The following is a 26,335-nucleotide window of genomic DNA, read 5'->3' as shown; positions in this document are numbered from 1 at the left end:
TCCAAGATTCTCTCTACTGTTAGTTCCCCGGACTGCTCCTGCAGCTCTCATTTCCTCTCCCATGCTGTTTCTCACTCCTGTCTCTATCTATTTAAAACTATCACGTGTGGCATGGAGCATCGAGTAGTACGTCAGTCAAAGGAACTTAAAGTGAAGCTACAGCTAGTCAGCAAAGAGGCTAGTGGCATTCTGATTCATTGCAGGACAAACGTACAAAAATAAGTAACAATGTTCTGCTCTCTGTCACATTACCCTGATTTTCTCTTTTAACCTTTGACTGATCTAAGAATTTGCTACATCACTGGGATATGGATACAAAGTGAATCAACATTGAATTGTGAATGGCCCAATTTCACATTTTCTCTAATATTATTGTCCAGGTTCTGAGTAACTCATCTCAAACTTGGCCTGCTGGCACTGCATAGAGAATGTTTCATCCGAAGTCCGTCCCCTGATTAGCTTCCCTGCAGTATGGAAACAGGCCCTTTGGTTTAACAAGTCCACACCGACCTTCCGAACAGTAAAACCCACCCAAACACATTTCCCCGCCCTATATATGCCCCTGACTAATAAACCTAACATTATGGGCAACTTATCAAGATCAATTGCACTGAACATGCACATCGTGGACTGTGGGAGGAAACCGGAGCACCCGGATGAAACCCCCGCAGACACTGGGATAATGTGCAAACTCCACACAGACAGTTGCCCGAGGTGGGAATCAAACCCAGGCCCCTGGCAGTGTGAAGCAGCAGCGTTAACCACTGAGCTACCGTTCCGCCCCAAATGGCATTAGTTAATCACAAGGGTTTTTCATGTCAATCGATTAATGTTCATCATTAGACTATTAAGAGAGATTTTTTTTATTGAATTCAAATTCCCCCATCTGCTGTGGTGGACTTTGAACGCAGATCCCCAGAACATTATCTGGGACTTTGGATTAACTGTTTTGCAACAATACTACAAGGCCATCACTTTCCCTTCCAGTTTCCGCAAAGCAGATGGGCACTGGGTGACTGATTATGGCAGAGAACATTTCACCTTCCTGGTAGCTTTACCTGCTTGCTCGTGCTGAAATCCCAACTTCTTCGGAGACTTGAAACCCAGCGAATCAACATGTCCTTTTTGTTATCTCCGATGTGAACTTTTTTCTAAACCACTCATTTGGAAATGACCTCGCTGTCTTCCCGAACAGCGGTAGTCGTTGCCCAGAAAGTAAATCGCTGCACCCTGCCCAGATCAACGGGAACTGCACCACTGCTCAGCTTTTCCAAACTCTGCTTAATAACAGAACCCAGCACAATAACCAGCCAGTGGGCTGTATCATTCTCTACACCACCGACAGCCCATGTCGAGATCACTGTTTCAGTAACACGGGGAATCGTGAGATCATACCTGCCTTGCAACGTTCCCCATTTAGGGATACATGGACTGAACCAGACAATGACAAGTATTTTGTCTTCAGCAAAATATTTGCATATGATGCAGATCAGAACCGACACCAGGAAATCTGGGATAAGCTGTTTGCAGTGGAGAATACTGGATCCTAACAGAAGGCATGATATGGAGTTTCTAATCAGGTGTACAGAATGCTCTGCACCGGAATAATGCATCAACCAGGTACCAAGGATTCAAAAAACATATTAAGGCATCTGGGAATTTCTGTAACAGTAGGTCATGCCTATTCTAATTCCTCTCTCGCAGTTGAAATTAGGAGAATAATCAGAATTTACCAAAAATATGCTTTCTGTTTATCATTCAATTAATCAGATAAAATGTCATTGGAGAAATATAATTCATCGTCAACTCAATATTTTCAAGAATCCCTCACAGTAGAAATCAATCACTTTCACAAAATCTTTTTCTAATCCATCAACACTTCAGCAAATGCAAACCAACACTCACCCGCTGTTCACCTTATCATTCTTATTCCATCCCTGCTGAGCACTGCATACAGAGATGTTTGACAACAATGGGAAGCATATGCAATGGCATTCAAACCGAGTGCTGGAAACGTGTGTGAAATAACTACACTGAGGCTGATGGCCAACTCCAAGTCATCCTTCATTCACAGATAAACAGTCCTTGACCTGAGTGATGCCTTACACAGAGACAACAATCAGAATGTCAGATTCTCTGACCCTCCGCTTTATAATCTGACAGCCCAGGCTCCCTGACTGATTCACCTTCCTAATGGCTTTCCCTTCTTCCTAATCTCAATCAGGGAACTCATATTCTATGAGGTTCAGCTGGCTGATCAGGTCACAACCATTTCAATTTTATCCCATGGAAATAATGAACACACTAAAGAGAAACAGTTCCAAACCAGGGGAAAAGGAAGGCATGAAGCCATATTGGGGAGGGAAAGGGAGCTCCATGTTGAGGGTGGCGCAGAGAGTGGAAAATATTGAATTAGAAGGAGACCAAACAATGCGGAAGACAGGCGTAATTGTCTGGATGAAGCATTACATTTGGGAAATGGGTTAAGAGTTTCGGTACAGAGCATACCTTTGAGTTTCCCCTACCTTGATTTGTAAATCTCTTTAAGTCATTGAACTCTGCACAGTTTCTATCTCATTTCGAAATGTCCTCTGTCCAACAGAATTGACTATCTGGCTGTACCTGTACACTAAAGAAGGCAATTGCTAAATCCACAGCAGAGAACCATTGACTGTCCGGTGGAAAATGAGCTAATATAGTACAGGGGTTGGGAATATTTGGGGTACGTGGAACAACAGCATTATTGACTGCCTGCAGGTCTTAAACAATCTCCATTCCTCTGATTCATCGGGAATGTTTGCCTTTTTGATAAAAAAAAGGGGATCACACCAATGAGTTTTAACAGGGGATTATCACTCCAGCCTTTAAGGCAGATGCGAAGTCAGGAGAAATTCCTTCCATAGCCTTGCGTTTTCACGGGTATTGTGTTCTTCAAGGACAATACTTCGGCTTCTGGGTTATTCTTATGGGTTCGCAGCCTCGTATCAACCCATATCATGTTTGCCTTTTACCCACAACTCAGTAGGGACAGTTTTTAATCTTGGATCCGAGACTTCTATCTTAGGGAAACGCCAAGCTATCCTCCTACGCTAACGCGGGTTACCTGGACTGTCCTATCTGCCTGAGTTAGCCAATTTAGTCTCTTCCTATATATCCGCATTCCTGCTTTGAACCAGATACCCACATCGCCCCTGAAGACCCAACCTTTCGTCCATTGTTCCTACAGCACCCATGGTCCCAAATCCTGCCACCTGTCACTTGATGCCTTCATCAGTGACATGTGAGGAGCGGAGCCGTCTACATCAAAAAGATAGGATCTACGTGCCGTCAGAGATACTTTAGATAAGTTCAGACTCACTGCACATCTGTGATCTGTCCAAAAACATGCGCACAATAACAACTGATCTGGTTTAACCAATCTCCTGAACTAATTCTTCTCATATGATTCGTCAGGGCTATCACAGTGTATGAGTGCTGAACAGTGCAGCATATCTCCAGCAAGAAAATCCATGCTAATAGGATTAACATGGTTACTTGCTTCCAGGACGAATGAATTGCTCACTGTAATTATCACTCTCTGACTTAATCGCCACTCATTGACGGACATCAGGGGCTGTGGGTTGTATTTTACATCCTGCACTGGTAAATCTTCCCTTTTAATGACCTGAAAATCCATCGGAGTACTGAGCAAAACCAACACCAGTCTGCCTATCAGTTCCTGGCTCATCAGATATGAATGACAGAATTTTGATAACAAGAATGAGAAACGGAATGTTTCCCTACTCCTGGTTTTGCACAACAGGGGTGTGGTCCTCCGGTTTCCTCCCACAATCCAAAGATGTGCAGGTTAGGTGAATCGACCATGCTAAACTGTCCATAGTGTCCAGAGATGTGGATGCGAGCTGGATTAACCACGGAAAATCAGGATTACTGAGAAATGGTAGGGGGAATGGGTCTGGGTGGGATCATTTTCGGAGGGTCAGTGTGAACAGGAATGGGCCAAATGACCTGCTTCCACACCACAGAGATTCTTTGAAAATAAACATTGAAGAAATGGCTCAGAAAATGGTGACCTAATCTGAGCTCAGTTTTTCTTGATCTGGCAAACAGACAATAATTTCGAAGTAGGATTGCAGAAACAGTGTCAGTTCACTGTTTGCTGCCCACACTGATCTAACCTCACTGTTTCGTCTTAGTACTTGTATCTGAAAGTGCTGCCAACTTCTGGGAGAGATATTTCAGGCCTGCGTGATTCCAACGGACCACATAAATGTTCAAAGTCTAACAGGCGTTCGACAAGTTAAAAGGAAGGTGAGTGAATGAAGGAGGGTGGAGCAGAAAATAGGACCATAAAATAACACTGAGGGAAAAAAAGAATGCAGCACAGCCCACAATTCCTCTTCATCCAAATAAACAGGTTGTCAATAACTCCCTTTACGAGAAATGACTACCCAAGTGATAAAAAAACATTTGTAAATATGAGGAGCATGCAATTTGTAGCTGCTCGCAAATGGGCTGTGTCACAGGGTATTCATATCAGACAGGGCAAGGTTATTCTAACAGTCACGGTTATAAGTTGAATGTGATGAATTGACAGAAAACCACCCATGGTGCAGCTCCAATGATTGGAGAAGTTAAACTTCTGGGCACTGCCTAGGTACAGTCAATAACTGAGTAGCTCAGACATTGCTCTGGAAATCCCAAGGGATTTCTCTGGAATGCTGTGACTCTGGCTCACCTGTCCATTCTCCAAGCCTCAGGTGCAACGTGGCAGCCTCTCGATTGGAGAGTGTCGGATATTTCACAAACGGTTTTTGTCGATGTGCAGGATCTGAGATGGAGACCTCGGTGACTTTCCTGATGAAGCACTTGAGTTTGGATCTGCTAAAGCGACTGTTCAAAGAGACACAATTGGAAGCAATTATTCCCCAATCCCCTGTGAACCTGCAGCTGGTTATCCCATCACAGACTGTGAGGAAGTGCATTCCACACCAGCTCCTGCCTTGTAATATCATTCTGTCTGTGCACAAGGGAGAGGCAAGAGGGAGGTTCTGGAAAATATCGCATTTTTGTAACCCAGCCGTGTAGGTGCAGCAAAAGTAAAGTGCCTAAGATAATACAGACGGGGATATTGTTCAGGAGCATGAAGAGATGTTCAGATAAAACACACTTCTTAAAAATAAAAGATAAATAATTAAATTCCCACCTCGAAAATGAGCAGAACTGATCATTCTGCTTTTCTACTGAACCGCTCACTTCTCTCAATCCCAGCCTGCGTGCTGTACGTGAGCTGCTGAGAGTCTCTCCTCTGAGGGAGAAAGGTCACACTCTCTGGAAACATACGGCTTGAATACCAAAGGCTGCGCAGAATAACCCATCTGTCCTTCCCTGGGTTGGAAGTTTCCAGAAAAACCCTCTCTCCTTGCTGCAGGAGACTGAGATTGGGAACAAGTCACATGGTTTCCCTCCAGGCAAGACTCCAGCCATGTCGTTGTCCTTCGTTAGACACATGCTCCTTCAGGGCAATGTCCATCCCAACACAGGTCAGGTTTTTATTATCTATAATTTTTAAAAAATCATTTTGGACACTTCATTGCAGCATTAACTTCACCTTCCCGATAGCCCTAAACCACTTAGCTGGGAATACCTTCAGTGATCCATTCTCCCCTGTTTTTTTGGGAAGAGAATTCCACAGCCCCACAACCCTGCAAGGGAAGGAATTGAGGTAGTTTGGGCTGTGGTTCGAGACAGTAAAGGAGAGGTCACCCTGTTGCGAGTTTTCTAACGCCCTCCAAATAGTTCGAGAATTGTAGAGGAAAGGACAGCAAAGATGATTCTGGATAGGAGCAAGACTAATAGGGTAGTTGTTAGGGGTGACTTTAACTTTCCAAATATTGCAGCATTAACTTCAGCTTCCCGATGGCCCCTAAACCACTTAGCTGGGAATACCTTCAGTGATCCATTCCCCCTGTTCTCTTGGGAAGAGAATTCCACAGCCCCACAACCCTGCAAGGGAAGGAATTGAGGTAGTATTGGCTGAGGTTCGAAACAGGAAAGGAGAGGTCACCCTGTTTGGGAGTTTGGTTTAGCAATGGAAAGGGATCGGTATATAAGGCAGGGCAAGAGTAATTGCTGGGTAAAAAGGCAATGATGATGCAATGAGGCAAGATTTAGGCTGCATAGGATGGGAAAGGAACTTGTAGAGGAAGGTCTAAATTGAAATGTGTAGCTTATGGAAGGAACAGCTACTGCGTGCCCTTGATAAGTATGCACCTGTCAGGCAGGGAGGAAGAAGTTGAGTGAGGGATCCGTGGATTAAAAGAGAAGTTGAATCTCTTTTCAACAGCACGGAGAAGGCTTATGTAAGGATGACACGTTATGGCTCAGTTGGGGCACTTCAGAGTGACAAATTAGTCAGGAATAAACTGAAGAAAGAGCTGAGAAGAGCCAGGAAGGAACAAGAGAAGTCGTTGACAGCTAGGATCAAAGAAAATCATAAGGCTTTCTTAGGTATCTCAGGAAGAAAGAATGGCAAAAGAAATATTCGGGGCAATCAAGGATAGCAGTGGGCAGTTGTGCATGAAGTTCGAGGAGATAAGGGAAGCGCTAAATGAATATGTTTTGTCAGTAATCACACTGGTAAAAGGCAATGGTGTCGAGGAGAATACTGAGGCTAGACTAGACCGGATTGAGGTTCACAAGGAGGATGCGTTTGCAATTCTAGAGGGTGTGAAAATTGATAATTCTGGGCCAGCTGTGATTTATCCGAGGATTCTCTGGGAAGCCGGGGAAGAGACTGCCGAGTCCTTGGCTTTGATATTTATGTCGTCATCGTCTACAGGGATAGTGTCTGAAGACTGCAGAATGGCAAATGTTGCTCCCTTGTTCAAGATGGGGAGTTGAGACAACCCTGGTAATTAAAGACCAGTGAGCTTTACGTCGTTTGTGAGTAAAAATTTGGAGAAGAGATAGAACTTATAATAATTGACAGACAAATACGTTGTTTAGGGATAGTCAACACCATATTGTGAAGGGTAGGTCATGCCTCACAATCTTATTGCGTTCTTTGAGATGGGGACCAGACAGGCGGATGAGTGTAAAGCGGTTAATGTGGTGTATATGAATTTCAGTTAGGCGTTTGATAACGTTCCCTACGGTAGGCTATTGTACAAAATACAGTGGCATGGGATTGAGGGTGGTTTAATGGATAGGATCAGAAATTGGCGAGCTGAAAGAAGTTGGTGGTTGAGGGGAAGTCTTCATCCTGAAGTTGAGTCACTCGTGGTGTTCTGCAAGGATCTGTTTTAGGGCCACTGTTTGTCATTTTTATACATCCCCTTGATGAGCGCATAGATTGGGTTAGTAAATTTGCCGGTGAGACTAAGGTTATTGGAGTTGTGAACACTCCTGAAGGAACCTTCTGGTTACAGAGAGACATAGATAAGCTGCAGAACTGGGCTGAGAGGTGGCAAATGGGGTTTAATGTGGAGGAGTGTGAAGTGATTCACTTGGGAAGGAGTAACAGAAATAAAGAGTACTAGACTAACGGTGAGATTCTTGGTAGCGTAGAAGAGCAGAGAGATCTCGGTCTCCATGAACATAGACCCCTGAAAGTTGCCAGACAGATTGATAGGTTTGTTAAGATGACAAATGGTGTGTTCGTTTTTATTCGTAGAGGGATCGAGTTTCAGAGCCACAAGGTCATGCTGCAGCTGTATGAAACTCTGGTGCGGCCGCATTTGGGAGTATTGTGTAGTATAAATGTAGTCACTGCATTATAGGAAGGATGTGGAAGCTTTGGAAATTTTACAATGATTTGCTGGCATGTTGCCAGGTATGGAGGGCAGGCCTTATGAGGAAAAGGTGGTGGAATTGAGGTGGTTTTTGTTAGAGAGAAGAATATTGAGAGTTGACTTAATTGAGACATATACGATAATCAGAAGGTTAGATAGGATGGACAGGGAGAGCCTTTCTCCTCAGAAGGTGATGGCCAGCACGAGTGGATGTAGCTCTAAACTGTGGGATGATAGATATAGGACAGATGTCAGGGGTAGTTTCTTTACTCGGGGAGTAGCATGGGCGAGGACTTCCTGCAACAGTCGCAGACTTGCCAATTTTACGGGCATTTAACTGGTCATTGGATAAGCATATGGATGAATATACTATAGTGTAGGATAAATGGACTCCGGACCAGTTTCACAGGTCAGTACAACATCGAGGGATATCGGGCCTGAACTGCGCTCGAATATTCTATGAATTTTCACTCTTCCCTATCTTTGATGGGAGGACTCCTTACACTGAAGGTGTGCCCCCTGGTTCTGGAATCTCCCAGCATCACTCCATTCTCATCCTCACAGGATCCTTGGATGTTCAATCAGTGCACCAGCTATTCTGCAACTCTCCAATGAAAACACAGTCTGAATGTGCTGGACTCATCCCCACAAGGGAACCCTCAACAGTCTGACACTGAGCATGACCTCATTGGCACACCTCCCAGAAAGTATGATATCACTGTAAGCAGTCTCACAGTGAGTCTGGCCTCAGCTTCTCATTCTCAGTTACTGTACCGTTAATGTAAGCGATCTGTCAGTGACCGTGGCCTCATCGACACACCCGCCAGTAAATATACCGTGATTGTAAATAATCTCACAGTGACTCTGACCTGATCTCCAGACCATCCAGCAACGACGTGATGACAGCAAAAATCTCGCACTGACTCTGCTCTCAACTCCCAGTAACCATGCAGTCACAGCAAACAGTCTCATAGAGAGCCTGTCCGTATCTACACACCTCCCAGTGACCATACAGTCACTGCAAATAGTCTCATACAGAGCCTGCCATAACTCATAGAGATGTACAACATGTAAAAAACCCTTTGATACAACCCGCCAATGCCGACCAGATATTCCAACCCATTCTCGTCCCAACTGGCTTCACCTGGCCCACCTGCCGCCAAACCATTCCTATTTGTATGACCATCCAAATTCCTCTTAAATGTTTCAATTGTATAAACCTTTGTCACTTCTAGACACGTATCATCCTCTGTGTGAAAAGGTTGCCACTTAGGTCTATTTTATATCTTTCCCCTCTCACCCTAAACCTATGCCCTCCCGTTCAGGACTCCCCGACCCCAGGGAAAAGACTTTGCCTATTTGACCTATCCATGCCCATCAAAATTTTGTAAACATCTGTAAGGTCATCCCTCAGCCTCCGACGCTCCAAGGAAACCAACCCCAGCCTATTCAGCCTCTCCTTATAGCTCAAATCCTCCAACCCTGGCAACATCCTTGTAAATCTTTTTTGAACCCTATCAAGTTACACGACATCTACCCAATAGGAAGGTGACCAGAATTGCATGCAATATTCCAACAGTGGCCCAACCAATGTCCTGTACAACCGCAACATGACCTCCCAACCCCTGTCCTCAACACTCTGACCAATAAGGGAAAGCATACCAAACGCCTTCTTCACTATCCTATCTACCTCCGGCGCCACTTTCAAGGAGCTATGAGCTTGCACTCCAAGGTGAGTTTGCTCAGCAACAATCCATAGGACGCGACCATTAAGTGTATAACTCCTGCTGAGGTTTCCTTTCCCAAAATGCATCACCGTGCATTTATCGGAATTGAATTCCATCTGCTACGTCTCATCCCATTGCCTAAATCTGATCAAGATCCTATTGTAAGTTGAGGTAACCCTCTTCGCTGTCCACTACACCTCCAATGTTGGTGTCACCTGCAAACTTACTAACTGTACCTCTGATGCTCGCATCCAAATCATTTTTATGAAAATGACAAAAAAGTAGAGGAACCAGCACTGATCCTTGTGGCACTCTACTGGTCCCAGGGCTCCAGTCTGAAAAACAAACCTCCAACACCACCCTCTCTCTTCTACTTTTGAGCCAGTTCTGTAACCAAATGGCTCGTTCTCCCTGTATTCCATGAGATCTAACCTTGCTAATCAATCTCCCATGGGGAACCTTGTCGAATGCCTAACTGAAGACCACATAGGTAACATCTATCGCTCTGCCATCATCAATCCTCTTTGCTAATTCCTCTAAAATCTCAATCAGATTTGTGAGACACGATTTCCCACACACAAAGCCATATTGACTAACCCTAAGCAGTCCTTGTCACTTCACATAAATGTATACCCTTTCCCTCAGGATTCTCTCCAACATCTTCCCCATCCCAACATCTGGCTTATTGGTCTATAGTTCCCTGGCATGTCCTTACAACTCTTCTTAAACAGTGGCACCACGTTAGCCAAACTCCAGTCTGCCGGCACCTCACCTGTGACTATCGATGATACAAATATCTCAGCAAGAGGCCAAGCAATCACTTCCCCTGCTTCCCACTGAGTTCTAAGGTACACCTCATCAGGTCCTGGAGATTTATCCACGTTTACCCATTTAAAGACATCCGGCACATCCTCCTGTTGAATATGGACATTCTGCAAGATGTCACCATTTATTCCCTCCAGTCGCAATCTTCGATATCCTTTTCCACAATAAATACTGAGGCAAAATATTCATACAGTATCTCCTCCATTTTCTGTGGCTCCACACAAAGACCGCTTTACTGATCTTTTAAGGGCCCCATTCTCTCTGTGGTTATCCTTTTGTCCTTAACCAAATACCTCCCAGTAACCATTCAGTCACAGCAAACAGTCTCATAGAAAGCCTGTACTCATCTCACATCCCACAGTGATCATAGAATCACTGCAAAACGCCTCATAGAGAGCCTGTCCTCATCTACAAGCCTCCCAGTATCCATACAGTCGCTGCAAACTGGCCTCATCTACAAAGACCCCAATAAATATGAGCACACTGTCCCCACAATGAGGTGTAGTTTTGAAGGGATAGCGGACTTGAAATGTTAATTCAGATTATTCTTCAAAGATGCTGCCAGACATGCTGAGGTTTTCCAGCAATTTCTGTTTTTGTCTCACACTGAGGCTCGTGTGATCTACACACCTTCCAATAACTATACATTGAGTGTCACAGTAATTCTGCTCTGACATGCATAGCTCCCAGTAACTGTACACTGACTGTAAAGAGTCTGGCCTGATGTGCACATCCCCCAGTAACTGTACACTGACTGTAAAGAGTCTCACAGTGAATCTGGCCTGGTCTACACACGTTCCAGTATCTATACGTTGACTTTAAAGAATCTCACGGCGATTCTAACCTGAACTGCACACCTCCCAGTATCTGGAGGGTGTCTGTAAACAATCTCACACTGAGTATGACCTCATTTAACACGTCTCTGTCACTACACAGAGTCTGTAGACAGTCACAGAATGATTGTGGCCTCATATACACACCTCCCAGTCAATATAATATCAGTGTAAAACAGTCTCTCAGTGAAACTAGCCTCATTAATGCACCACCCAGTAACAATATGTTGACTGTAAACCGTCTCATTAAGAGTCTGGCCTCATCTGCACATCACCAAGTAACTACATGCTGATTTTGAACAGTCTAACACTGAGCATGGCTTTTCTTTAAATTTCAAAATTATATTTTATTCATTAGAAATATGTTTCTGTATACATATAGTCACAAATGCAGTTAGGCCTTTGCAGTTGCATGTCATGTGACAATAAAGGATATTACAAGAAAGAATATTCTGTTGAAGTAAACAAACAAAATATTGGCAATGACTTGAACCAAAAATCAAAAACGCTCTCTTATATGCACATAATTAAACCTACGGGAATCACTGGGAGGGTCCGATAACTGAGCGAACCCCCATTTCCCTTCTCCAGGAAGACCTGAGATAGTAGTCTTCCCCACTGCACCGTGCAGCAGCCGCCGCAAGCTCTACTCCATCCCTCAGGACGTAGTCCTGGACCTTGAGATGTGTCAGTCTACAACACGCAGTAAGGTTCAACTCCTCGCTCTGGAAGACCAACAAGTTTCAGGCAGACAAAAGAGCATCGTTCATTGAGGTGACGGTCCTCCAGGTTTAGTTGATGTTTGGCCCAGTAACTATATGGTGACTGGCAACAGTTTCACAGTGACCCTGTATTGTTCACCCTCCTATCAGTGTCTGTTGCCAGTTTCACTGTCAGCCTAGCTTGATCCTTACTTCCTGTGAGTCAATACATTGTGGCCTTTTCTACTTAGCACCTGCCTTTGACAATGGAGCCAGAATTCCATCCAGGCCGCATGTCATTCTCCTCACTGCCTTGGTGCTACAATGTAAACCACGTGTCTCTCCCTTTCCCTCCTGAATAGTTCCTGTGAACCCCAACCCCCTCCATGACCCCATCTTCCAACTGCAATGTTGGAGATTCCCACCCATGGGCACTGCCACTCCTTCTCCAGCTCGTTCATATTTCTTCACAAAACAGAAATCATAATTCTGCAAGCAGATTGCTGTTCAATGGTGGAATTAAGTTTATTTTACATGCATAAATCAAAAGCAGAAAAATCACGTCTGGTAAGACATGCGAATCATTTCACTGAATACAGCTGTGCAAAGAAATGATATCTCTGCTGTTCAAACGATTCCAACACTACAATATTGGAGAGAGAACATTTGGAAATGATGCAGAAACTGCAGATTGATTAAGGGGAACCTGACGACATGCTGCACCCAAACTCTGAAATGATTTGGTAAATGGACAGCTTCATTCAGGCGATTAAATCTGTTTTATTCATTCTTTACTGGTCTCCTTCCCATCCGATTTTTTCCACTCTCTGAGTCACCCCAAATGTGTAGCTCCCTTTCCCCCCCCAGCATGCCCTTACCCCTTCCTTTACCGCAGTTATGTAACTGTTTCTCTTTCGTGTCTGCTTTATTTCCAGGGGACATATTGCAGTCGTTGAGACCATACAGCTAACTGGATCTCATAGAATATGAGTTCCCTGATTGGGGCTGTTAATCTGGCTGACAGCTAAGAAAGGTCAGTGTCAGAGATGTGGTCTCTGAATGAGACAGTGATAAAGGGAAGGGCTGCTCATGTGTAAATAAAGGGGGACTTGAAGAAGGACACCAGCCTCAGTGCAAGTATTTCACATCCAACTCCAGCACTGGATTTGAATGTTACTGTATAATCTTCGTATTAGAGTCACAGTCAGAGAGTTAGAGAGATATTCAGCAATGAAACAGCCTACCAGGTATCCTAAATAAATCTATCCCCATTTCCAGCATTTGGCCAATATTTGGTAAAACCCTTCCTATTCATATACCCATTCAAATGGATGGATGGATGGGAACCAGATGCATTTCAGTGAGGGGTTCGACAGGGTTCCTCATGGTAGACTGTCTCGCAAGGTTAGATTACATGGAGTACAGTCTATTCAACCTCTCCCTATCGATCAAACCCCGTAAACCTGGCGACATCATTGGAAATGGTTTCTGAACACTATCAAATATTGTTGTGAAACATCTCTGACTGCAGTCATCAGCAGGATTTCGACAAGGTGAAAATGAGGACTGCAGATGCTGGAGATTCGAGTCAAGACTAGAGTGGTGCTGGAAAAGCAAAGCATGTCAGGCAGCATCGAAGCAGCAGGAAAATGGACGTTTCGGGTAGGAGCACTTCATCAGGAATAAGACTGGTTAGAATAAGACTGACACTGAGAATGTGGGACCACTATTGGGTTGCATTTGCAGATGTGTTGCTGGACAGGAAAAAGACGTTGTGAAGGCAATTGATTTTGACTGTGAGGGTTTCTTGAATTTATTGAGTGGATAACTAAAATTTTATCTTTGATCACATCTAATATGATTTATTGAATGACAAGCAGAAATGATATCAGTGTAAGTTAGTAAATTCAGATTATTATACTGATTTGAAATGTGATAGATGTATTTGAATAAACACGGCAGACATTTACAGAAATTGCCAGTTCCCTTATGATGTTAAATCAATTCTTGGAGACTATTCGATGCAGTATTCTGGAGTGGAGCATTCTCTACACCTGAATGGGTATTCTCCATCACACCTTCTGACATGAAACCCAGTATTCTCCACTGCAGCCAGCTTTTCCCGGATTTCCTGGTGTCGGCTCTGATCTGCATCATGGGCAAATATTTTACTGAAGACAAAATACTTGTGAATGTCTGGTTCAGTCCATATGTCCCTAAAAGGGGAACTTTGCAAGCCAGGTATGATCTCACAATTCCCCATGTTACTGAAACAGTGATCTAGACATGGGCTGTAGGTGGTGTAGAGAATGATACAGCCCACTGGCTGTTTATTGTGCTGGGTTCTGTTATTCAGCAGAGTTTGGAAAAGCTGAGCCGCGGTGCGGTTCCCGTTGATCTGGGCGGGATTCAGCAATTTACTTTCTGGGCAACGACTGCCGCCGTTCTGGAAGACTGTGAGGTAATTTTCACCTGGGTAGTTACGGAAAATGTTCAGATCGTCGGGAATGAAAGAACGAAAGAATATCCTGTAGTTCAAGTCTACATCTCTGTTGGTCTTTCTGCACTGGGAAGCAGGTAAAGCCACCAGGAAGGCGAAGGGTTTTCTCCCGTAATCGGTCACCTGGTACTTAGTTGCATAGCGGAAACTGAAAGAGATAAAATCAGGGTGTGTGTCAAGGAACAGACTTTGTGTAAAACATTCTCTTTCCAGTGTCAGTGACTCAGTTTGAGATGAGTTACTTGGAACATTGCCCATCATATTAAAGAAAACATGAAACCCTGCAATTCACATTTCAAGTTATTGCATGGGACTTTGTATCCCTATCCCAGTGTTGTGGTAAATTCTGGGATCAGTGAAATGTTTAAAGAGAGAAACAGGCTAATGTAACAGAGAGCAAAACAATGTTACTTAGTTTTGTACAAATCCTCCTGCAATGAATCAGAGAATGCCACAAGCCTTCTTGATAACTCGCTGTAACTTCAATTTAAGTTACTTTGCCTGATGCATTATTTGATGCCGCATGATACACGGGATGGTTAGAAATAAATAGAGACGGGGAGAGAGAAAGAGAGAGAGGGAATGAGAGCTACCAGTGAAATCAGTGGGAGCTGGATGTCGGGAGAACCCTGGAGGAATTGTTAACCGGAAAAATGTTGGGGGCATACACAGACAAACAGAACAAAAGACTTGCAGACTGACAGGAAATATGAATAATAGCAAAGCAGGCAGAGGGAGAGAAAGGGAAACTGAGAGGTGAGTGAGATCATTCAGTAAACAGTAAAATGTTGCCTGTGTGGGGGATTTGGACTTTCTCTTCAAACCTCACTATGATGTACTTCACTCACTCCTTTATTTCGGGGTCAGAGGGTGCTTTCGATGTCACTGTTAGAGATATGACCCCGGGAAATCTGGTAATAGTTATCCTGGAAGTCCCTTCCTCTGGGAGTAATGAGAGTCCTAGTTAATAGGTTCAGACTTATTTCCCACAGCTACAGAGCACTCCCTATACCTGCCATGTCCTCGCCATTTATTTCCAGCCTGCTCCAGGCAACCAGGCACTGACTTGACCTCAGATTGAGCAAAGCCCCCAGCTTACAGAGATGGTCAGGTACGATCTGTTTCACTGACACTTACCGCTGGACAATGCCAGTCAAGGCATTGTTATCCAGTACAGCCGCATCTGACATGGGGATTGTGAGTAGCAGCAACAGGAACAGGCAGAGTGTCCGCATTTTGAGATTTGTCAGCACCCTTTAACCGTACTGCAGGGAAAACACAGGAAAAATCTGAAAAGGATAAAAAAAATCAACTTGTTCAATTCATACTACATTGGCAAGAGTGTGAAAGATATGCAGAGACACACATGTCAGCAAACAGAAAATGCCTTTCTATCGTCCTAGGTGGTGCTTGCCCAGTAATTAAGCAGAAGTCCTGGTTAGCTCCCATGGGTACGATTTGCAGTTGAAGATTGGAAGGCAAAATGTCCTCTCCCAGAATCAAGCACCCGGTGCTTCCCTGCTCGGAGAAAACTGAAAGGGGTAAAGTCAGGGTGTGAATTAAGGGATGGACCGTGGGTAAAACATTCTCTGTGCAGTGTCTGTGGGCCAAGTTTGAGATGACTTACTCAGAACAATGCCCATTATATTGGACACATCGTAAAAGTCATCAATTCACATTTCAAAAGTTTGCATAAGAAGGTCAATGTTGATTTACTTTATTTCTCTGTCCTGTTCCAGAGTTGTAATAAACTCTACGATTAGCGAGAGGTTTAAAGGGAGAACCAGGGTCATGTGACAGAGAGCAGAATATTGTTACTTATTTTTGAACAAATCCTCCTGTAATGAATCACAGAATGCCACCAGCTTTCTTGATAACTCACTACAGCTTCATGTTAATGTCCTTTGACTGATCCCCTATTCAATGTACCATGCCACACGTGACGGGTGGAAATAGATAGAGAAGGGAAGAGAGAAAGAGAGACAGAATGAGAGCTTCAGGAACAGTCAGCTGGAAGGGGACGTCAGGGAGTCATAAAGATGTACAGCACGGAAACTGAACATTCTGTCTTACCAGTAAATGCCGACCAGATATCCCACCCAATCTAGTTCCACCTGCCAACACCCAGGGCTTATCCCTCCAAACCCGTCCTCTTCGTATACCCATCCAGACACATTTTAAATGTTGCAGTTGTACTAGCCTCCACCACTTCCTTTGGCAGCTCTTTTCATACTGGAACCACCCTCTGGGAACAGCTTTGTAAACCTTTTTTTAATCCTTTCCAGTTTCACAACATTTTTCCGATGGGAAGGAGACCATAATTGCATGCAATATTCCAAACGTGGCCGAACCAATGTCCTGTACAGCCGCAACATGACAATCCATCTCTGTGCTCAATACTCTGACCAACAAAGGAAAGCATACCAGACACATTCTTCGCTATTCTATCTACCTACAACTCCATTTCCAAGGAGTAATGAACCTGCACTCCAAGATCTCTTTGTTCAGCAATAGCGCTAGAACCTTACCATTAGGTGTATAAGTTCTGCGAAGATTTGCTTTCCCAAAATGTAGCACCACGCATTTATCTGAATTAAACTCAATCTGCCACTTCTCAGCCAATTGGCCCATCTCATGAAGATTCTGTTGTAATCTGAGGTAACCTTCTTTGCTGTCCACTACACTGAAACTTGAAAGAATTCAGAAAAGATCTACAACGATGTTGCCAGAATGGGAAGAATTGAGCTACCGAGAGAGTCTGAACAGACTGGGGCTGTTTTCCCTGAAGTATTGGAGGCTGAGGGGTGATCTTATCGAGTTGCACAAAGTTATGACGGGAATGAATAGGGCAAAGAGGCAAAGTCTTTTTCCTGGGTTCGGTGAGTCCAGAACTAGGGGGCAGATGTTTCGGGTGAGAGCGGAAAGATATTAAAGAGTCCTAAGGGGCAACTTGTTCACACAGAGGGTGGTACGTGTCTGGAATGAGCTAACAAAGTAAGTGGTGGAGGCTGGTACAATTGCAACATTTAAGAGGTGTTTGGATAGGTATATGAATAGGAAGGGTTCGGAGGGACATGGGCCGGGTACTGGCAGGTGGGACTACAATGGGTTGGACAGAAAGGTTGGACAGAAGGTTCTGTTTCCATGCTGTACATGTCTATGACTCTATCTACCACTCTGCCCTCATCAATCCTCTTTGTGACTTCCTCAAAACACTCAAGCAAATTTATGAGTCATTATTTCCCACGCGCAAAGCCAGTCCTTAGCAGTCCTTGTCTTTCCAAATACATGTACATCCTGTCCCTCAGGATTCCCTCCACCGACTTCAGACACACTGGTCTACAGTTCCTTTGCTTGTCCTTTCCAAAAGTTCTGAAACAGTGGCAACACGTTAGCCAACCTCTATTCTTCCGACATCACACCTGTGACTATCGATGATACAAATATCTCAGCAATCACTTCCCTAGCTTCCCACAGAAGTCTCGAGTACACCTGACCACGTCTGGGGATCTATTCACTTTTGTATGTTTAGAGACATCCAGCACTTCCTCCTCTGTAATATCGACATTTTTCAATATGACATCATCTATTTCCCTACAGTCTGTATCTTCCATATCCTTTTCCACAGTAAATACTGATGCAAAGTACTCGTTTAGTATCTCCCCCATTTTCTGCAGTTCCACACAAAGGCCACCTTGATGATCTTTGAGGGGCACTATTCACTCCTTAGTTATTCTTTTGTTTTTAATGTATTTGCAAATACCCTTTGGATTCTCCATAATTCTATTTGCAAAAGGTGTCTCATGTCCCCTTTTTGCCCTCCTGAATTCCATCTTAAGTGTTGTACTACTGTCGTCATACTCTTCTAAGGATTGACTCGATCAGTCCTGTCTATACCTGACATATGCTTCCTTCTTTTTCTTAAACAGACCCTCAAATTTCTTCAGACATCCAGCATGTCCTACACCGACCAGCCTTTCCTTTCACCCTAACAGGAATATTCTGACAGAATTATAACCCAGAAAATGTTAGGAGCATATGGACATGGTGTAGAACAACTAAAAAGCAAGGGAACAGAGGAAAGAGACAAAGAGAAAAACAGGACTTGCAGACCAATAAAAAATAGGAATAATGCGGCAGAAGGAGCCAAAGGGAAATTGAGAGGTGAGTGAGATCATTCAGTAAACAGGAAAATGTTGCCTGTGTTTGGCATTTGGGCATTTTCTCCAAACATCACTCCGATTTATTTGACTCTCTCCTTTATTTCGGGGTCAGCGGATGCAATCGATTTCACTCTCAGTGATGTGACCCCGAGAAACATGGTAATAGTTTTCCTGAACGTCCGTTCCACACATTATTATAAAGATCATGGGTATTTGATTGAGCCTTATATCCCAAAGCTGCAGAGCACTTCCTATACCTGCTGTATTCTCTACATTTATTACCAGCCTGTTCCAAGCAACCGGGCTCCGATTTGATCTAAGATTGATCACAGCCCCCCGGCTGACTGAGCTGGTCAGGTCAGGTCTATTTCACTGACACTTACTGGTGAATAATGCCAATCAAAGCATGGTTATCCAGTGCAGCCGCATCTGACATGGGGATTGTGAGCAGGACTAACAAGAACAGGCAGAGCGGCTACATTTTGAGATTTGTCAGCACCATTTCACTGTACTATAGGGAAAACATAGAAAATACTGAAAAGTACGAAGAAAAAGCAACTTGTGCAATTCATGTTACATTGGCAAAAGAGTGACAGACATCCAGGGACACACACGTCGGCATACAGAAAATGTCTCTCTATCGTCCTGGGTGGGATTTGCTCATTAATTAAGCAGAAGTTCTGGTTATATCCGAGGGGCATGATTTACAGGTGAAGATTGGAGTTTCTGCCAGGAGTTATAAGGCCTAGACAAACTTTCAGAATACCTGCAGTGGTCCCACTGCTCTCTTGGTGGTCTAGGTGGAGAAGTTGTTTCGGAGAAAGTGAGGACTGCAGATGCTGGAGATCAGGGCTGAAAAATGTGTTGCTGGAACAGCGCAGCAGACTCTAAGTACAACAGGACATTGAAAATTTCCACAATAATGTTTGCTTCAATAGTACCTATAAAGGATTGATATGTCCCACAGGATATTACACGGGTTCCCAGTATTATGCACTGATCACAAACTGACCCTGGTGTAAGTCCAGTTATTCACAACACAGTTCAGTAATTTGGATGGATGAATCAAGCATAAAATATCCAGGGTTGATGACTATTCAAAGCTGTGCATCTTTGTGACTGATATAGAGAAGGTATGGCGGCTTTGGAATGAGATTGACAAGTTCATTAAATTGGGAATGACATAGAAGGTGCAAACGGGAAATTATCCACGTCAGTCGGAAATAAGTGACAGAATTGCAGAGTATAATTTAAAAAGTAATCGAATGGGGCCATATTGGCATCCATAAGGAGAGGAGGGATAGTCTGGGATATTTATTCAGTGGAGCTTAGGAGGTTGAGTGGTCGCCTGACAGTGGTTGAAAAACCATGAGGGACATAGATGAGGTGAATAGCAAAGGTCTTTTCGTGAGAGTAGGGAAGTACAAAACTAGAAGACACAGTCTTCAGGTGAGAGGAGAGAGATTTAAAAGGGGCCCGAGGGCAGCATTGTCGCACGGAGGCTGGTTCATGTGTGGATTGAACTGCCAGAGGAAGAGAGTTGCATTTACATTTACAACATTTAAAAGACATTTGGATTGAAACATGACTCGGAAAGTTTCAGAGGGATATGGGCCAAATGCAGTGAATTAGAACCAGTTTCGTTTGGGAAATCTGCTGGATATGGAAGGGTTGCACCAAGGGGTCTCTTTCCGTGCTGTGTGAACATATGACTCTATGGATGTCCTTGTCCAGATGTCACTGAAATCCAAAGTAAAGGTGCAGCAGGATAGAAACATGTTAAAAAGACAAACAGCATGTTGGCTTTCATTGTCCGAGATTGGTGAACTCACAACTGGAGGCTTACGTACATTCTTGAGTGTGCAAAACAGAGATGGAGAGTAAGTTTGCAGATGACACAAAAATTGGAGGTCGAGTGGACAGCGAAGAAGGTTACCTCAGATTGCAACGGGTTCTTGATCAGATGGGTCAATTGGCTGAGAAGTGGCAGCTGGAGTTTAATGTAGGTGCTGCGTTTTGGGAAAGCCAATCTTAGCAAGACTCGTATACTTGATGGTAAGGTCCTAGGGAGTGTCGCTGAACAAAGAGACCTTGGAATGCAGGTTCAAAGCTATGTGAAAGTGGAGTCGCAGGTCGATAGGACAGTGAAGAAGGCGTATGATATGCTTTCCGTTATTGGTCAGAGTGTTGAGTACTGAAGTTGGCAGGTCATGTTGCAGCTTACATGACATCGGTTAAGCCTCTGTTGGAATATTGCGTGCAGTTCTGATCTCCTTCCTGTCGGGAAGATGTTGTGAAACTTGAAAGGGTTCAGGAAAAAGTTTACAATATCTTGCCAAAGTTGAATATTTTAAGCTCTAGGGAGAGGTTGAATAGGCTGGGGCTGTTTTCCCTGGAGAGTTGGAGGTTGAGGGGTGACCTTCCAGAGATTTACAAAATCATGAGGGGCATGGATAGCGTAAATAGACAAAGTATAAAACTGGGGAAGTTAAGAACAAGAGGGCATATGTTTCAGGTGAGCAGGTAAAAGAGACTGTTGCAGCAACTTTATCACGCAGAGGGTGGTACATGAATGCAATGAGCTGTCAGAGGAAGAGGTGGAGGCTCGTACAATTGCAACATTGAACAGGCATCTGGATGATTATATGAATAGGAAGGGTTTGGACGTATATGGGCAGGGTGCTGGCAGGGAGGATTAGATTGGGTTGGGATATCTGGTCGGTATGGACGAGTTTCCGAGCTGTACATCTTAACAACTCTGTGACATTTCTTGAAGAGATACAGAACCTCTTAAAGGTGCATGTTATCACACACATCTCTCCCTCTATCTAGCTATCTGGGCTCCACCTCCACCTATCCACTCAGATCCCCCCTCCACCCTTCCCCCCTCCACACACACACACCCAACCCAGTCTTCATTACAAATACCACTTATTCCCTGATGAAGGGACTCGAAGTATCAACTCTGCTTTCTTCCTACAGATGCTGCCAATGGTTCGCGGTTCACCATTTTCATTTCACAGACAGTTAGGGATGGATAATGATGGTTGATTACGCAGTAAATATATCAAAGTGCAAAGGTTGGGGTTTTTCCACTGCTTCCTCGGAGGCTCGAAAACTGCACTCCCCTCCAGAGAGAAAGAGAGAGACTGGCTGAAGGACAGTGAGCGAGAGAGAAAACCAGGCAGACTCATACAAAAACAGTGAGCGAAATAGACGCAGAGAGAATGAGAGAAACAGATTGTGAGAGCGACAGAGAGAGAGAGATGGAGAGAGGCAGTGAGAGACAGGGAGATACAATCAGACATGCAGATTGGGAAAGACTGAGAAAGAAGGACAGAGAGAGAAGCAGTGAGACAGAGACAGTTACAGAGAGAAAGAGAACAGAGAGACTGTAAGAAGTAGAGAGGGAAAGAGTGAGAAAGAGATAGCGAGAGTTAGACAGACAGGAGTGAGAGATAGAATGAAACAGAGAATGTGTGTGGGAGAGAGAGGGAGTTAGCGACTAAGGGTCAGTGAGAGAGACACAGTGAGGGAGAGTGCTAGGGGAAGAGAGAGATAGAAAAAGAAGAATCGAGAGACATAGATAGGAAAAGAACAAGAAAGAAGGACAGACAGAGCGACAGCAAGACACCAGAAGTGTGTGGGTGCGTGTGTGAGAGAGAGGCAGTGTGAGAGAGAAGTAACGTGAAGGACAGAGAGAGTGAGAGATAGAGCGAGTCAGAGGGAGAGTATAAACAGAGATATACAGAAGGAAAGAAAGATAGAGAGACATGAGAGAGGCGGGGGTTAAGCAAGAAAGAGAAACATAGAGAGACATGAGAGGGATAAAGCAAGAAAAAGAACAGAAATAGTCAGTGAGGGAGCATGTATGTCAAAGAGAGATACTGTGAGGGAGAAAGCAAAGATAGTGTGAGAGAGTGGAAGTGAGAGGGACAATGAGAGACACAGAAAGAGAGAGTAGGAGACAATGATAGAGAAAGAGTCACAGTGTGTGTGAGAGAGACAGAGGGAGTGGGAGAGATTCAGGTAGGGAGAGAGACAGAGAGAATGAGGGAGTAAGAGTCAGTTAGACAGAGAGATGGATAGTTACAACCACAGAAAGAGCGAGAGGGAGTGACAGTGACGGAGAGAAAGAGACAGAAAGCATGAAAGAGAGAGACAGAATGAGAGTGACACAGGAAAAGAAGGAGAAAGAGCGACAGAGTCAGGTGGATAGTGAGAAAGTGAAACAGGTTAAGAGAGAGACTGTTTAAAAGAGAAAGATAGAGAGACAAGAGATAGAGATACTGTGAAGGACAGGAAGAGAGGAATTCAGAAACGGAGAGCGACACAGAGAGAGACACAACGAGAGAGATAGAGCGGGGGAACGAGCAAGAAAAAGGAACAGAGAGATTCGTTGAGGGAGACAACAAAACCGTGAGAGTGAAAAGAGTGACAAGAGACAGTGAGAAAGAGAGAGACATTGAGAGAGAGAGAGGGAGACAGTGGGAGAGAGAGATACATTGGGAGAGGAAGAGAGAGTGTGTCACAGACAGAGAGACAGACATAGTGCGAAAGAGAGAGAGAATCAGTGACAGAAGAAGAAACAGACGGAGAGAAACACAGAGACAGAAAGAGCGAGCGGCAGACAGAGGGACAATGATAGCGAGAGAGAGGGAGAGTGGGAGACAGTCAGAGAGAGAGAGAGAGAAGGAGCAATCGAACCAAATGAAGCGAAACAGGCAGAGAGAAGCATAAAAAAAGATTCACCAACCTGAACCGTCTCGACTGTGAACCAGTTGATTACCCTGCCCTTGATCCCTCCACTTATGTTTCTGACCCTGTTGGACCTCTCCTTTTGATCCAGCCAGACATTTACATATTACAAAACAATCATCGTGGCAAAACGAATAACAACATGTCCATCCATCTCTTAGGTCATCAGGGATAGAATGCAAAGTGTAAAAACAATTTGATTCCATTTGCATGTTGCTTTGCTTGAAATTAATTTTCTGCAAATGCACCGGTGTCTTGTTGTAAACTCTGCTCACGGTGAGACAATTATTCAGCAACCATCAATTCAATGTGTGTGTTTTTTTTTAACGAGGCAAATAGTCTTGCATGCAATACATGCTGTCACATGCAGCACTTCATCTGAGGAAATACTTTTATGTTGATCTCTCCGCTGGCAGCATACCCTCTCTCATAAGCTCAGCGATAAGGAGCACTTTACTCAAAGACACAACCCAGCTGACATCTGACAAGTGGACAACCAGACAGTGAAGCATTGTCTCCCCATGCTGCTGGTAAAGTGAGAGTCTGCTTACTCTGTAATCTTTAGATCAGAGTGGTGCTGGAAAAGCACAGCAGGTCAGGCAGCATCCAAGGAGCATGAAAATCGACGTTTCGGGCAATGACCCTTCATCAGGAATAAAGGCAGGAAATTAAATTTGTTATAAATGATGCAACAGTTAAGTACTTTGTTTTAAATGCATGCGAACCAGCCTACAGAGTTCACAGACTGTCACATTATCAGGAGCACTGGGGAGGAAATGCTTCACTGTCAGGTTGTCAGCTTGTTTTTGTCTTTGAGTAAAGTGCACATTATCGCTGATTTTGTGAGGGAAGGTTATGCTTCCAGTGGAGTGATCAGCATGAAAGTATTTCTTCAGATGAAGTAAGTGCTCTGACAGCAGCATTGCAGACAAAACCCTATTTTTATCATTAAAAATAGAGTAGAGTTTATTTAATGAAACACTCACATTGAATTGTTGGAGGCTGCATAAATGTCTCGCCTCGAGAAGAATCTAATTTAAACTCAGAGTCACCGAGTTCTCTGGCGAAGACAGAGTAGGTAATAAGCAAGCCTAAGGGCAGCAGGCTGGAACAGGGGTAAGATAAAGGAAGGCCCCCACAAATGTCTCAGCGAAAAGACAGTGAAGGAGAAAGTGAGGGCTGCAGATGCTGACGATCAGAGTCAAAACGAGTCAAATCCCAGTATTTCAGACAATGTCCGAGATGCAGGAGAGTCGACGTTTCTGCCATCTGCCCAACATCAGGAATGTGGAACGGGGGGAAGGGAGCTGAAAATTAAACAGTGGGGTTGGTGGTGAGGCTGCGGGTGGTATCTGGGAAGGTGATAGGTGGATGCAGGTGTGGGAGAGGGTGTTAGGTCGGAGCGGAGGGTGCATTGGATAGTTGGGACGGAAGATGGACAGATAGGACAAATCAAGAGGGCGGTTCAGAGTCCTGGGAGCTCTGTTTATGGTCGACATAAATGATTTGGAGGAAAACGTGGTTGGTTATTTAATAGGTTTGCATATTATACAAATATTGTTCGAATTGTAGATAGTGAGGAAGATTGTCAGAGGATACCACAGGATGTAGGTTACTTGGAGACATGGACTGAAAAAATGCCAGTTAGAGTTTACTCCGGGCAGATGGGAGGTGATCCACTTTCAAAGGTCAAGTGTCGATTAAATAGTGAATGGCCGAACCCTTATGAGTATTAGCTTGCAGAGCGATGTGTGTGTGTGCACGTTTACAGATCATGGAAGGTGGCAGATCAGGCTTTTAAGGCAGGGAAAAATAACTATGGCATCCTTGACTTTACTGGAAGGGGCATTGTGGGTATGAATAGATGAGTTACGCTACAGCTTTAGATAGAACTTTAGTGAGGCCACACTTGGGATACTGTGTGCAGTTCTGGTCACCAGAAGGATGTGGATGTTTTGGAGAGGGTACAGAAAAGGTTTACACGGATGCTGCCTGGTATGGGGAAAGTTTAGCTGTGGAGAAAGAAATAGACTGAGGCTGTTCTCAATAGAATGCAGGAGGTTGAGGGAGAAAATCGAGGTTTATAAAATTGTTAAAGGCATGGACAGAGTGGACAGTATGAGTTTTTTTTCCCAGCGTTGAAGGGAAACAGGGTCCACAGGTTCAATTCGCGAGTGACGGAGGAAGGGAGCAGTTTAAAGGAAATGTGTGACATAAGTTTACCACAGAAAGGCTGGTGTGTGCCTGCAATGTGCTGCCAAAGGAAATGGTGGAAACAGACGCGACAGCAGGTTTCAAGAAACACCTGGACAAATACATGAATAGGAAGGGAAGAGAGGGATGTGAATCCTGTAAGTGAAGACAGTTTTAGAAAGTAAGGACACAATGACTTGGCGTAGGCTTGGAGGGTCGAAGTGCCTGTCACTGACCTGCAGGGCTCTTAGTTCTCTTCTTCTCTGTGTTCTACGATCCAAGAACTGAGCAAGCTGCAGCTCCACGAGTTTGTTCCTATACCCATTCCACAGAGTAAGTGTCAATACCCCTTCCACAGGAGGAACGAGTGGGAGAGGTATTTCAAATTGTGAAACAGCAGTAATTTTAATTTCTGGCATTACAGCAAATAATCAACGCTTGACCAGCATTGCAGAGAAGAAAGGAATCAGATGATTTAGCTGCTGCTACATTGCTCTATATGAGATGTTGCTGTGCATCAATTGTCATCATGCCATCTTTGCTCACAGTGAGTCTTCTCATCAAATTACTCGACATTCTGGAAAGGTTTAAAAAAGGTCTGGCCTGAAAATCAACTGCCGGCTGACATGTTTCATGTTTAGATGTTGCTGAGAGAGACCCTCCCTGGGATCTTGCCGTGCTCTCTCTGATTTCTTTTCTCTCTGTCTTTTAATTGATCCCGTCTCTTTTATACCAGGGAATTATTATTCACTTGGAAAATCCAAAGAGATAGAGAGAGAGAGAGTTTGGGGAAGGTGAACTTTGACAAGAGCATTATTCAATAAGAGCACACAGTCCTGAGG

This window comes from Hemiscyllium ocellatum, chromosome 51 (genome assembly GCF_020745735.1).
Source record: "Hemiscyllium ocellatum isolate sHemOce1 chromosome 51, sHemOce1.pat.X.cur, whole genome shotgun sequence".
Taxonomy (NCBI): Eukaryota; Metazoa; Chordata; class Chondrichthyes; order Orectolobiformes; family Hemiscylliidae; genus Hemiscyllium; species Hemiscyllium ocellatum.
This window is presented reverse-complemented; position numbering follows the sequence as displayed.